The sequence below is a fragment of the Sander lucioperca genome, chromosome 1 (assembly GCF_008315115.2).
Source record: "Sander lucioperca isolate FBNREF2018 chromosome 1, SLUC_FBN_1.2, whole genome shotgun sequence".
Lineage (NCBI taxonomy): Eukaryota > Metazoa > Chordata > Actinopteri > Perciformes > Percidae > Sander > Sander lucioperca.
The window spans coordinates 8,022,202-8,037,791 of NC_050173.1; the positions used below are offsets into that span (position 1 = coordinate 8,022,202).

The following is a 15,590-nucleotide window of genomic DNA, read 5'->3' on the forward strand; positions in this document are numbered from 1 at the left end:
GTCTGTCTCATTATAGGAGTTATTTGACATTTTGGAAAATACACTTACTGATGTGTACACACGATTTACAGGGGGTTAAGTGCTAAACTATTTATTGTCTCGGCTGGTTGCCTGGCAACCTAACAGTGATGACAAAACTCCAGGAAATCACTGCACCCTGCCAAGAAATTGTGCAGCACAAAACCCCCCTGAAATTTTTTTTTTTCACTTGCAGATAAAACAAGATATAACTGGAGCCAGACCAATATATCAACCGATATTCGTTAATTCCAGATATATTGGTAACGCTGTACATGTTTTTCGATAAGTAACACGGAATTGAAGCACAGAAATGCCACACTAGCTTTAGGAGTCATTAGAAGCAGTGTCACCATTATGTCTCACTCAGTCTATATCTTGGTCACAATTGGTTAAAAATAACAAATCTGTTGTGATCTGTTGTCAATGTTATGTGTTTATGTAAAAACACCACACCATCGACCAATAACTTCCAAAACTTCCAAATATCTATCAGATCAGAACAGTTGGGCTATAGATATAAAAATGTTAATCTGTGAGTTTTAATGGTGCTGGTAGGAGAATTTACCTTTGGACAGAGCCAGGTTGGATGTTTCACTCTGTTTCTAGTCTTTATGCTAAGCTAAGCTAACTGTCTGCTGGCTGTAGCTTATGAGAGTGGTATTGATTTTCTCATTTAGGCTAACCTTTCATCAAGAAAGCGAATTAACATGTGTTCCAAAATGTCAAACTATTCCCCTAATGTGCTGTTTTTTAATTTCTTTTTTACTTTTCTAGTGCAGATTTTCTGAGCAGGTGTGTAATTTATAGCAAACTCCTCATACCGGGACAGATATTTGCACCTATCAACCTAATAGCACTATTATATCCAGTGCAGTACTGCCACAATCTTCTACTTATAGCCCTCCTTGAGTCATTGATGGATTAAGTGTTTTGCTGAAGTGCATCTCAGCAGCGGTTGTTAAGTGAATGGAGACCGGTGTCCATTTCACCTCCTTGATTACCGCAGAAAGGATTCAAACTGGTGATCCTAAAGTGCCGACTCTTTTTCTGTGAGCTGTAACCAACTGATGACAGTGAGCAGCTCTCGTCTTCACTGTGAAATCTAACCTTTAGGGTTAAACTGGTGCTGACACATTCTCAGCCATCATAACATGTAAAATGTTTAGATCTGGGAAGTAGTTGGTGAGTTATGATGTGTTTATGATCCCTCGTCTCACACCTTTATTTCTCTTTATTATTTCCCCTCCTAATTTTTCGTCTGTCTCCACACCTACCCAGCCATTGTTACCGATAACATCATAGTGATACCATACAATTGCAAATGAACAAGTGAAGAAGAGAATCCAGTGAGATTGTCACAGGCGATGTTCCAAGAGCTTTACAGCTTTGCTCCTCCTGCTTAGCATTGTGCCAGTGTGATCCCTGCATGCACAGCACACATGATGAGGGGTGTGCAGACACGCTGAACCAATCCTCCCAAGATGCATGTTGAATACTGTCAGACAGAACATGTGCCAGTGAGCAGACAGGGAAGTGCGTTTCTGACCTGATAATGTGGGTGAAAGTGGTAATTTCTTTCCACACAGGTTTCGTTCGGAAGTCTTTTAAGGTTATGAGTTGTAGTCATAAAGCGGTGAATAGGAATTGGAATAAAGATGTTAAAGATTAACAAGACAAGAGCCACACAGTTTGATTATGGTGAAATAAAACAGGCAGGAAGTGAATAAAAGAGAGTGAATGAAAGTGAAAGACACCTCTGTGAATGTGGATAGGTATTTTTCATGGGGTCGTCTAAAAGAGAAATATTCGTCGTTGAGAAAAGCAACCTGATAGTAAATCGTTTTATAGAGTGTAAAGCACATATGCATCACCACTGGCCTTTTCCATAGATGCAGTAATATGATTTTACTGCGTGTTGCACTGAAATGTATCACTTGATGAAAGAGAAATAATACACACCTCAGGTTGAAACTTTACTCTATCAGCTGAACCTTGATGATACTTTTCAAATAGAGAAATGTTGGACGAGCTTCTAAAAACCTGATTATGATGAAAATAAAATCCATCCTGATTTAAAATAACTCCCAAGCCCAATTTTTCTGTGTCAACAAGTTTTACTTGGCATTCATTCTTTCTTCTGACGCTCGCCTCTTCCAGCCCTCTCTCCATCCTCCCCCTCCTCCTGCTACTTCTCCTATTTTCAGGCTTTGTTGTGCTTTATTTTTTCTCTCCTCCCTTGTTTTTGGGGTTGCTCTCTGTGATGTTAGGGTGGCGAATGTCTGTGAGCACGCTCAGTTCCTTGGCAAATAAAAGGTGGGGGTGTACGGTTGCCAATCAAAGCCTACTCCTTCTCTTTATTCCTGCAGGGTTTGTCTTAGGAACAGCTCTCAGAAGCAGAGGGAATGAATAATTAGCCTCCCAGTTTTTCCTTGAATCGGGAACTAGGTCGCCCGGCTGACACGTCTCAATAGGGAACAACCACGGTGAAAAAGGGAGACCTATGGAGGTCATAAGAGCCCCATAAAGGAATGCTGCTTCACCTACTGAGAGGGACACAGAGTCAGAGAGGCAGAGAGAAGACACAAGCGTTTGACTTTTTTTTTTCCTGTCTGGCTTTAGCTGGTGAAAAAGTGAGTCACATGTGGAAAGCGGCGATTCCATAATAGCAAAGAAAAAGAAAAGAAAACATGAGCAAGAAAAAAGAGGGGAGGAGGGGCGGGAAGAAGAGGGAGGGGGTAGGACAAGGGAGAGATACTTGTAGTGAGAGAGAGAGAGAGAGAGGGTGAAAGGGAGGGGAGTATGCGTATGACGGGAATTCATGCTTCAAAAAGAAGAAAAAAAAAAGTGGTTTGTTTGGAGGGAGAGAAGAACATCTGTGATTTCTCTTTGAGAAGTTAATAGTTGGTTTGTTGTTCTACATGGTTCCGGTTACTTATTTGCCATCCTGCCAGCGAAAAACAACACACTTACAGTATTTTAAAATTTGGTCACTTCACACCTCTGGTTCACATCGACTTCTCCTGGACAGACAGGGGCAGATATACATGTAGAGAGGAGGGAGAGTGAGCTAGGAATCAAGGAATGAAGGAAGCAGACTGAGAGCTAAGGAAAAATTGCCTCAGTCATGTTTACTTGTCTTTAAATTTGGGAGGCAAGGACAGAGAATCTCTGATTTCCTTCCCGCCTCCTCTTCTTCTCTCCACCCCTTGTGGGTTGTCAGGGCGTGGTGGCCTGTGACCTCCTGACCCTGCACTGTGTGTGTGTGTGTGTGTGTGTGTGTGTGTGTGTGTGTGTGTGTGTGTGTGTGTGTGTGTGTGTGTGTGATGAGTTGGTAGGGGTGAAGTTTCCCAGCTGCACCGAGGACGGGTGGGGGGGGTGTACGTTTTTTCCTTTGCAAGCTTTCGGTTTTGAAAGAAAAGCCACAAACTGAAAGAATGAGAGCTTTGTGTGTGTGTGTGTGTGTGTGTGTGTGTGTGTGTCTTAGAGAGACACAGAAAGAGATGGACGGACTAAAAGAGCAACGGAGAGAGAGAGAAGGAGTGTAGAAGCAGTAGACAGAGAAAGAAGAGAAGTCTTGAGGAAATTAGGAAGTGAAGGGAATCGGTGTAAGTGTTGTGAAAATAGTGAAAATGTTAAGGGGTGGGGAAAACTGTATCAAAGAGGGTGGAGGGAAGAACGGGGCACAGAGAGTATGACATTTCTATTTTAGTCTTCAAGAAGATGAACAATCTAGTGCTTACATAGAATACAGGTTTATAGGAATGCTTTAAACAAACAGTCTTCATGTATTTTTCTTCTGTAGTTTACCTCTGCTGCTGTGTTTCATGTATAAGTTAGAAAGGAGAATTAATGTTTCTTAATCTTTTCTGGGTTGATTTAGAACCACGATAAACAAAAATGTGCTTCTCACAGTCTGACTGATATGTCTGCATGCATTGAAGATTAATGTTTGAAATACTGTATAGATCGGGGCCAATATTAAAGTTGCCTCAGGTTATACACGTCTATTTCACATTTACATTCCAAGTGCAAGTACATTTTATTTATTTATCTGACATTTGCCCACAATAATCTACATGCAATAAATATATATAGTTTATATGGGCAAATATGTCTGCTATACCACTATTAGGTTTTTTTTGTGGTGTTTTTGTCCTAATTAAGGATCTAAGAACAGCAGGTGTCATACTGCATGTCGTAGAGATTGTATAGCATTAATTAAGTATGCAGTATTTTTTTAATATAGCAGTTAACACATCTAAAACAAAAGAATACTTTAAGCTGAAAGACAAGCACATGTTTTTGTTCATATAGATAGATAAGAATAGCACTTCTTAACAAATCTTATTTCACTCCGACTTCAATATTTTTCTTCAGGACATAAGTATTATGATGTGCAGACTAAAGCCAAATTTGTTTAACACCAAAGATGACTCAAAAAAGAAGCTATATATATGTATATTTTTAAATAAACGATAGAGGATTAAATGGAATGAATACTGTTGTTGTTTCCTTCCATCCTCCTTTTTGAAGACGAGCCAGCTGCCTTTGATATCTGCAGTTTGTGAGGCCCCTCAGCCGGCGTCAAGTGACTACAACAGCCAAATTGATTTTCTCCCCTGGCGTTTTTATCAGCAGCATAGAAATGCTGATTTTGTGTTGCAGTACAATCAATGTCTCCACAATAGCAATCTATTCTCGTATAGGGGCTTCAGCTGTTTGTTTGAACAATTAGCCATCATGAAAATGTATTTTTCTGATACTGAAAGCCTGCACATGTAGACTCTCAGAAATGTGTTCAATCACACTCTTCAGTATATACTGTACTTTATAGACTGTTTGCTTGGTGATGCCACTGAAATGAATTCCCACACTCTTTTATGATGGGCTGTTCTTTCGTCATCAGTATCTGTTTATCCCTAATCTTCTGTAGCCACATTTCATGCTTAAATGGCAGACGTCTGAAGAATTTTGTCATAAAAACTTGGATAATGAGACCTTGTGAAGCCAAAATTATCATGAAATTATCATTTCTGAGTTTGAGCAAGATTTCCACCCAAGCCTGTGGAAACTGTTTTTTTTGTTGTTTTTTTTTCATTTTGGATAAGACACATTTTCAGCTCCAATGCTAGGTCAAATTTAAATTACATAAACATAATTATGTACAACATGATATATACAAACTCAAGTGTGGTTAAGTAAGGAAGACAATATGGATAAACAGAATCAACAATGGATTCTAACTTATCTAATGTACTCATTGCATTAGATCGTTTGTTGAACATTTTGTTACTACAACAGTACACAATTTAGCAGTAATGCCAGACTCCTTTCAGACTTGGCTGGTTTGAATTTACGACCACACATTGCAGCACCACTACTTTGTAGAAATGTTTGTCTTTTAGTTTCTATAGCCTCCTAATCAATTAAAGTGCTCATATTATGCTTTTTGGCTTTTGCCCTTTCCTTTATTGTGTCCTATATCTTTTTTGTGCACGTTATAGGTTTACAAAGTGAAAAAGCCCAAGGTCCACCCCAAAGGGACTTACCATCTCCAACAGAAAACACTGTTCACAAACTGCTCCAAACAGCTCTATTGTAGTCCAGCCTTTACTTTGTAACACACGTTATAATGCTCGCCTAGCTGCTAGCGTAGCACGCCCTCATACTCTGCTTCTGACTAGCTAGTAGTCCTTACCTAGCTACTGTGCATGTGCGACTCCCAACAAAGATTGAACAGAAGTGAGATGCCTCACTCTGTAGCTAAAACAGCGAGCTCAACACACAGCGTGAAAAGAGGAGCTGCAGCAATGTGCAGTACAACAAAAATATGGTGTTTTTTGAAAATTAAACCATGTAAACCTATTCTGGTACAACCTCTAAATGAAAATGAGCATAATATGAGCACTTTAAGCCTATATGTGGCTACAATGAGATATTAAGGACAAATTTCGTGATTGACTTTTTTTTTTAAGTTGCTCCCTGCAGTGCTATGAAAGCCTTGGATATACTTGCGCGGGCCTCCGTAGATGGCACGGCCGCTACAAGCATGCATGGAGACGTTTATGCTCAACGCATTGTTTGTTGCAGGTGTGTGTGTGTGTGTGTGTGTGTGTGTGTGTGTGTGTGTGCGTGTTGAATGACCTAACACGTGGGAATTTAACACACACACACACACACACACACACACACACACACACACACACACACACACACACTAATTTTTCACTGTCAGCATCATACCAAACCCATTTTTATTTCCATACCTTGTCTGTCACGACCTTTCTGCCATCTTTCTGTTTCATGTAGACCTCTTTTTTCGTTCTTAGTTCTATTTTTGTTCTACTTTGTTTCTATTTCTATCTTTCCTACTTTTTTCACTTAACTATCCCCTTGTATCCCTCTCCTCCCATGTACCTCAAACCTCTAAACACACACACACACACACACACACACACACACACACACACACACACAGCAGGTTATATTAGAGAGTAATTTCATTTTGCTCTTGATGTTGGTATTATAGCCCCTGCTAGATTCTCTCCAATCACTCTAATTACACCATTGACTCTGCATTAATACCGTAAATATCCGGTAAATTATAAATGACACTGTCAACATGCTCTTACTAATGAATGACACACAGTATCGCTCTCTAAATCAGTGCTGGACTGAGTGCTGAGAGCTCATGTGTCATTTCTGTTTATTTTAAAATAAAATGAAAAGCTGACAATTGTGGAAATATAAAGAAGGAAGTTTTGAATCTCTAAAAAGTGGCACACCGCATATTGAATTTGAACAGCGGTATCTGCTGTCTGTCTTGTTGGCTTGAGGAGGAAAATTGAGCTGTAAGCAGCTGGTGTTTTCTAGTGTTAACATGACGCATTTAGTGATTCTTCTTTGTTGTTTTCAATTATTTATTTTCCTCTTTATTTCCTACATGCCCATGATGATTGTCTCCCTTTTTAAATGTGTAAAATGTGCAGCTTTGTCTGTGAAATAGAATTCTGTTTGCAAATAGAGAGGCCGACTCCTCAGAGAATTACACCTAGTCACTTTATACTTCTATCTTTCTGCTTCTTTGTTTATACTTTCTTTTCAATCTCCTGCTAACCTTGCTATTAGACACGAGCAGACACGCATACAGTAGCACTCACTTTATGTTGCATCTCTCTGTCCTCTTCTCATCAGTATGCCTTATGCATGCCAGCAGAAGAGTTGCTTTAGGCCCTTGTATTCACACCAGGTCATCGCAGTGTGACATGCTGTGCAGCAATAATAGCAGAACCCATGTGAATAAATCCCAATCTGTGTAAAAGTTAAAGTTGGGACATGATATATTCTGTGTATATTGTTACGTCTGCAAACTCAGATTGCTTCTGCAAACCTCTGCTCCACCCACAGTGACATGTAAGCTTTCTACAATATGTGCTCACAAAGTTCCTGTTTGTGCTTTCCTACTTTTCCTGAAGTCAAAGCCCCCCATCGTAAGAGCCAGTGATATAAAACAAAGTGCTGTGAATATGGTGTGCAAAGAAGTAATGAGGGGAAGTTGTGTAAGGGAATATTGAGAGCTGCTGTGTTGACATGGCCTGGGTTGGTGCCAGCCATCCGTTCGTTCTTACCCTCCACTTTGACCTCAGCTCAGGAGAGGTGGGGCTTTTCTGGCTGCAACTTGATTCCTCTGGTCCAAGTGGTGTTGGCCCAAGTGGGTGGGGGCGGGGGGATAAAAAACATTTATATTGACCCTATACTCACAAAATGTCACTTAATACTCAATGAGCAGGCATGCACATTGTTTTTGTGTGCCTATGTTTATATGAATACATACGCTCATGGCACAATACTCACACCCTGGTCCCTTCTCTTGCCTCTCTGCCTGACTCACTCCCACAACTATGCAAGCAACTCCAGCTCAGTCACCTAATTGATTCCAGACTTTTCCCTCTTCCCTTCACTCTCTCTGAGCCTCCTCCTCGCTGTCACTGCCCTTCGTTCTGTACGCTTTTCTGGGCTGTCTGGGTCTCAGTGCCTGTGCACATTCCACCTAAATTGCTATTACCTATATGTACTCATGAATGTATGTGGTATGGTTGCCCATGGGTTCCGCTCTGTTGCTTTCTCATCTTTTTTCTCTTATAATAATTTTTTGGTGCTTGACAAGTCATTTCTTTCCTAAAACCTGACACAAGAATTCCCTCTTTATTGAAATATGATTGCCATCATTAGGTGAGATGACTTGATAAGAGAGCCACTTACTAACTGGACTGACTGGATTTGATAAGCAGACTGCCAACATTAATGGCTTAGACCAGAAGTTGTAAATCTAACTTGTGTCCCCGCTCAAATAAAAGCAATGTGAGTCATTGTGCTTCCAGTTTAAAGGTTGTAGAGATTTGTAATCAATTGAATTCAAAAGCCCACAGTTTCCTCTTTATTCCCCTCTGGATTTTGCAAAGTGGTGGTGTGGTTAGAGGCATGGCAGAGAGACACGTTGTGTTGAGTCGACAGGTGTCGCTGAAAGGTTTAGGAAACGGTGTCACTAGAGCATGGGAATGTGTGGGTGACTGTCAGATGGACCGAAGTGTTTGCTGTTTAATGATGTGAGGAGCAGATAGAAATCAGGTGAGAAAGTGAAAAAGAAAATAGGTCCCATGTAACCTTTCATCTCAAGAGCCTATTACATTTCATGCATTATATTCCAACAAGGATATTAAATCCCTTCCTTTTTTAACCTTTATTCAGGGAAGGTTCACTGAGAGGCAACCACTCTTTTGCAGGAATGCCCTGATCACATTCACACAGTTCACCCACACATAGGGTTGGGTACCTTTCGCATCTGAACCAATACTAGTCCTGATACCGGTACCTGTAATTCCGTTCCCGGTACCCAACGGTACTTTTTTCGGTACTTTCCCTCTGTAATTAAAAACAAATTATTTCAGTTGTAAAAATAATTCCAAACCTATTATGTTATTTATTTAGAATATTTTACACTGACAGAAATTAAACAAAAATAAAATCCCACGCTCTCTCCTCTAAACCCGTCCCTACAACCTATTAAATTGAATAATTATTAATTTCTTACTCACTGTAACTTTTATTCTTGTATTTGTATATTATATTTTAGCCTGTTTTATTTTCATCATGACCGTTTTTAATTGCTCTTTAATGTTTCATGTAAAGCACTTTGAATTGCCTTGTTGCTGAAAGGTGCTGTAGAAATAAAGTTGCCTTGCCTTACAACCTCAGCCTGTCAGTCAGTCCCCAGGGCATAGAAACCACCGTTGTGCCTGCTCGTCTCAGAGGAAGTGTAATGTGAACAGCACCGCGACTGCTTTCGGCTCGCCATTAATATATCACAGCGAAAGGTGTCTGCGTGAAGTTTTGAAAAACTGTAACCACACTTGAAACCGCTTTATCGGCATTGCCGTGACTCATTGTGACTTCAACAAAACTGCAGAGCCGACATAGTTTGCTCCGTTCGCACCTCTGTGTATGTATCGGAACTCTGCTCTCTGTCAATATGCAGAGAGGACAGATAAGCTTGCGCTTACTCACAGGTACCGAAATTTGGCACCGTTTGATTTTACGTGAACCAATACTCTGTAGTACCGACGTGATTCGGTCGGTACCGATAAAAGTACAGGGTTCAGTACCCAACCCTAGTTACACATTCATATATAGATATATATCTATATATATATATATATAGATATATATAGATATAGAGATAGATAGATAGATAGATAGATAGATAGATAGATAGATAGATATAGATATATAGGGGATATAGGGGTCGCCCCAACGCAAACCCATTTTAACGGCATACATTTTTTTTTCTGTGAGATTAACGTTCTTTTTGGCATAGCAAACTTTGTAGTTTTTTCACATGCTGTTGCAAAAACTAGTAAGTTAGAAAAACTACAACACCACACCGGATCTAGCTAGACCGGAAACAAAACAACAGGCACGCCGCACACACTTGTTTGGGCTTGCGTGCCGGCCAAATAGTAGTAGGCTAATGTTACGTTGGTTAAGTTACGTGGATGGCGAGCGCGTGACGCCGAAATGGATGCCAATAAGATTCTGAATGGAAAGTTTACTTTTAAAAAGTTGCCAAATAGTTCCATTGACAATACCAAAGTGATTTGTGTGTTTTGTCGTTGTGAACTGAGCTATCATCGCAGCACGTCCAGTCTGAAATACCACTTGATGGCCAAGCACACAGCTGATGCGAATTCTCCGCCCCTTCGTCAAAGCCAGGCGACAAAAGCACAAAGCAAGCCGATCCACTTTTCCATGTTGATAAGAGCATTCAAATGAGAAAAAATAATTGGACAAAAAGAAATCTAGGGACATTTAGAATAAATAAAAATGTGCGATTAATTGCGAGTTAACTATGACATTAATCGCGATTAAATATTTTAATCGTTTGACAGCACTAATATATATATCAACTATTTAACATAGAAACACAAACGTTTGCAGGTTAAACTTTCTACCTAAATGCCACAGCTGCTGATTTACACAGCTACAACCTGTTTCCAAGCTCAAAACTCACTGCTGCTACATAAGACACTATTACTGTTTCAAATGGATGGTAAAGAGAAATTGTTGAAAAAGTTAAATGGCATAGCTATCACTTTGATCTTAAAATTGGTCAATAATTAGTGAGGCTAATGGATGGAGTGTACTAAGTTCCATGGAAATGTATGTCTGATGACAAACTCAAATGTTGAAGCATTCATATTAAGTTATGGTACCAATTATGGAGTGATAAGACCTTGCTTCACCCCAAAATATAATAAACTGAGTTGTTTTGATTTAATCTAAGTTTTGGAAGTTGTTTCTAACATTCTTATTTTTACATTGGTATGATGTTACTTACCTTTGTAGACAGTGACAGCTCCTGGACAACAATGATATTCAAAGAGCAGCATCCCGTAATTAGTTGGCTCAAGGAACATGGACAAAAAGGCGATTAGTCAGATATGATGATGTAAGAAATTGTGAATGACAGGGTCTCTTACAAGATTTCCTCACTGAACTTTCACCAAAGCCTAATGAGGCCTTTTTAACAAACAAGATTCAGGAGATGATGAACTTCAAAGTATGTGATGGAACTACAAAGACTCAACAACGTTTGCCAGCCACATTTCAAACTAGAGCTCTGGCCAAATAACCCAAATTGGAAGCAGATTTGTTGAGTGGAAATGGAGGTAAAGTCCCTGAATAATAAAGGTTCTCCTAACATCATGCTTTCTAGCCAAACTTCCTGCAGTGGAAAACGGGCCATACTGTCAATGTGTTTTTGTTCCCCGTCCCTACATGAAAGATTTTGGAATATATCCATTTTCTGTTTTGTGTTGCGGGCTGTTTAGCTCAGCTGGCCTAGCTGCATTATCTCTGGCTCAGTGCCAGGGTAATACAGCATAGTATTGCCATATTAACAGCTAGCACAAAGACAGTGGACTGCTATAAGTAATCCCCTCTGGGCATCCTGGGTCTCCCTGCACACTATTATGTGCATCATGTGTTACATGGGAAATTGGCCCTGTTAGAAGTCTGTTTTGCTCATATCACACAAATAGCTATCATTGGTAGGAATTTGCCTTTTGTTTGGAGAATGCAACTAAGTCAACAGATGCAAAAAAAAAAAAAAAATCTGAATCACCAAGTAATAACAGTTGAGGGAGTAACATTTGTTCTGACCTGTAAAAATAAATAAAATTCTACTGTGTTTGATAGCCTTGTTAATCAATATCGATGACATAATTATTTTTCTTTGTGATTATCCAAAGCTCACTGGCCTGCTCTTTCTCTTTTTAAAACAGTCAGCTTTTATGACCTCTTAATTTTCTTTGGCTACATCTTTTGACTTCATCTAGCACCTCTGGTTTGTATATAAACCACTTCGAATCATAGTGTAATAAATAATAATAATATAAAAATGTAGTGAGCGTTACAGGACGGTAACACATTTACAAACTTATGGTTCTCTCACAGCACTACATTATAAACCTACGGTGTATGTCGAGGGTTCACACACGAGCATGCTCAAGGATTTTTAACGCTGGAAACACAGTCAACTCACAGGAACAAATATTAATTCATTTTTTGACCTGATGATTTTAAAACTTTTAGTTAATACGGGAAGATTTAATACTGGGAGATTTTCATAATTATCGCAATATTGATTTTGCCCTCATCACCCACTTCCACAGACTCACCATCATTATCATCATCATTACTATTATCATCATCCTTTCCTCCCCCTCTTTCCTTGTGTGTCCCTCCGTCTTTCTGTCCATCTGTGCAGCCTTGTAATCTTTGTCTCTTTCTTTTAGTACTAAAAACATACTAAGCATACAAAGGCATGTTGCTATGCACCAGCACCACACACACACACACACACACACACACACACACACACACACACACACACACACACACACACACACACACACACACACACACACACACACACACACCACAAACAGAGACCAACCTCTGCTCAGACATGCAGCAGGGCAGCTAATTAGTAAAGTGGATGCAGGGTTTTGTGTGAAATCATCACACACATACACACAATGTTATATACACACACAGTGCTCGTTGAGAGCTCATAGCCTGCACACTGCATAGACACCACTGGACGAGAGAGAGAGAGAGAGAGAGAGAGAGAGAGAGAGAGAGAGAGAGAGAATATCGTGTTTGAGACAGTGTTGTCACACCTCAACTCTACTCTCCCCCCCAGATCAATACCATCTTTGTGTTTGTTAGCATGGTGTTGTAGTAGCGAATGGTCACTCCCTCTAGTGGTGTGAAACCAACACAGTCAGGGGACACGAAGGAGAAAGGGGAGAAGAGTTGAACAGTGGATGTATGAGAGAGAGGGTTGAACACACTGGGAAAAGAGAGGGATAAATGATAGGGTTAGATAGAGAGGTGGAAATATAGAGTGTGGTAGAGGCGACCCAGTTCCATCACTGCTTGTTTGTGTTTGGGGTGGCGCAGCAGTTAAGAGCATTGAGGCACGGGGATGGGGGAAGGAAGGTTGTGTGTAAAAAAAACAAAAAAAAACAAAAAAACATCCATTTGTGAGAATGTTACCTCACTGTATATACACACACACACACACACACACACACACACACACACACACACACACACACACACACACACACACATGCGCAAAGTCAGGACCAGAGCTTGCACATAACACTGTACATTTCATATTTTATTTATTATTACTGTATATTTGTTTTTATTATATATGTTAAAAGTCTGGATAATATATGTTGTTTTATATGTTGTTTGTATACCTGGAGTGGTAACAAAAATAATTTCCCCCTGGGATTATTAAAGTATTTCTGATTCTGATTCTGATTGCATGTGCACTGAGGCACTTTGGGAAACAGTTCGCACACATGCTGCATGTATTAAGATTAACACATGCACACATTCATAATTGTTCTTTTGATGCCTGATGTTGCTTTCACACTGATATGTTCATAGATCTGAGGCAAATGTTTGTACACACTGCACATACACACTGTTTCTGAAACACTGCCACATCAGCCCCAGACATTTTTTTGTCTGTGGCCTTTCATTATAGGATCGCTCCACATTCAGTGTGCACAATATAAATATCAGACAGGTGCACATTAGATATTTTAAAGTTTAATTAGGGCTCACCGTTTTAAAGATTTATTTTATTAAATAATAATTATTAAATTAGAGTTTATTTTGGTGAAAAGAAATAAAAGAAATCAATAATACAAAATAGCAGTGAAAATTGGATTTAAAAATATACTTGCAACAGACTTGCTCTATTATTATTATTATTATTATTATTATTATTATTATTATTATTATTATTCATAAAATATATATTTCTTTACTTAAGTCTATTGCATAACCAGTCAGTCCATTTGTGTTTTCTCCCAATTTCTTAAATTTTCTATAATTACTTTTGTCTTATCTGGGTGACATTATTTAAATGGATCTGCTTCTTTAAAAAACGGCTTTTTATCAGTGAAAATCAGTAAAAACCTAAAATGATGACCTCTCAGTTAAAACTAATTGAGGCTGATTTCATCCAATTGCTTTAAGCTCTTTCAGGCATGCTGCAGTTCCCTGTAGCTCAGGCTGTGCTGAATGATAGATCATGATGCTTTAAAGCCCTATTGCACTTGGCTGTGCATTTAGTGTCTACAGCGCGCTTTTCCCATGGGCCATCTGTGTTCCTCCTCTGATTAACAGGCAGTAAAAACTCAAGACATGGTGGTTACTGACTGTTGATGAAATGGTGTTTTCGCCTCACACATCCCTACAAAATATCACTCTTTGATGTATCAGATCATTGTTTTATTTCACCCTCTAATGTCCGTGTGAGGTTGTGTATCTGTGCTTGTGTGGATGCCTGACCTTGTTTGCTTGCAAGAGTTATTTGTCACACCTTGTGTTGATATGGTGCAGTGAGCTGGCTCTTTGACAGCTATAAACAGGAGCGTCTAATGTGGATTGCATGTTTTATCAGGCAACTATAAGTATCTACTGCTGCCACTGTTGGGATTTGTTAAACACACAATGTACCTGCTCGTGTAGGAGCTACAAAATGACATGCTTTTGAGTGGGAGCGTTTGAGTAGTCAGGACAATTTTGGAGTTATAGGGGTCAAGAGCCTGCTGTGGAGCCGGCCATGATGAGAGTAAACGAAGATGGTTTGTGGAGGGTTGGCAGAGTGGGGGAAGAAGAAAAAAGTTAGGGGATTTTGAGAGGGAGATATAGAGACAGCGAGAGCTAATGAGCTGGATTTGCTGGAGACTTGGCATTCTGCTCGTGATGCTCGCTCTATCTTTCTCCTCTGTAGAAGAGCTGGCTAGAGTGAGCTTCCTGTCTGAGCCCTGAAGCAGGAGTAAATGAGGGGTGGGTGGGGGGGGGAGGAAAGTTGGGGGAGGTGGTGGTGGGGGGTGTTGGAAGCAACAGAACAGAGGAAGGAGGAGAAGGAAGAGATTGAGGGGCGGGAGGGACCAGTGTTGAAATTGAATGCCAGGGCGCCATGTTCTCACCGCCAGCGTTTCCATGGTTACGGGGTAATTCTGGCGAGTAAGGAAATTTCATTCACTCTGGTATGAAGAAGAAGAAAAAAAATGGGAGCGAAATATCAACAAAGCAGCAGAGAAGGAGAAAGGAATATACACACACACACACACACACAAAATGATGGAAGACAAAGAGGAGGAAAGGGAAAACCTCTACTGGGGTTTATGCCACCCATCCCCCAGGCGATCTGCCTCTGTCTCTCATTGCTTTTTTCTTGTGTATTTCTATGATGCTTGGTTTGTTTGCCACCACCCTATAAGCAAACACAACACCCACCCACAATCCTCCAGTTCTTCCAGGAGCCCTGCAGGTATATGGCAAAGAACAAAGAGAAACACTGTTAACTGGTGTGTGTGTGTGTGTGTGTGAGAGAATGTGTGTACCTTTTGTGTGTTCTTTTTGGGAGGAGGGCAATGGGGGTTGGTGTCGGGGTAAGGTCGGGGGGTTAAAGAAAT

The 15,590-nt window shown here is 40.1% G+C and overlaps 1 protein-coding gene across 6 annotated transcripts in view; it reads left to right on the top strand.

Moving 5' to 3' along the window:
• The window catches only part of LOC116034974 (mediator of RNA polymerase II transcription subunit 13-like), a 74,247-nt gene that overhangs the window by 28,675 nt on the left and 29,982 nt on the right, over positions 1–15,590 (top strand). The window lies entirely within an intron of this gene.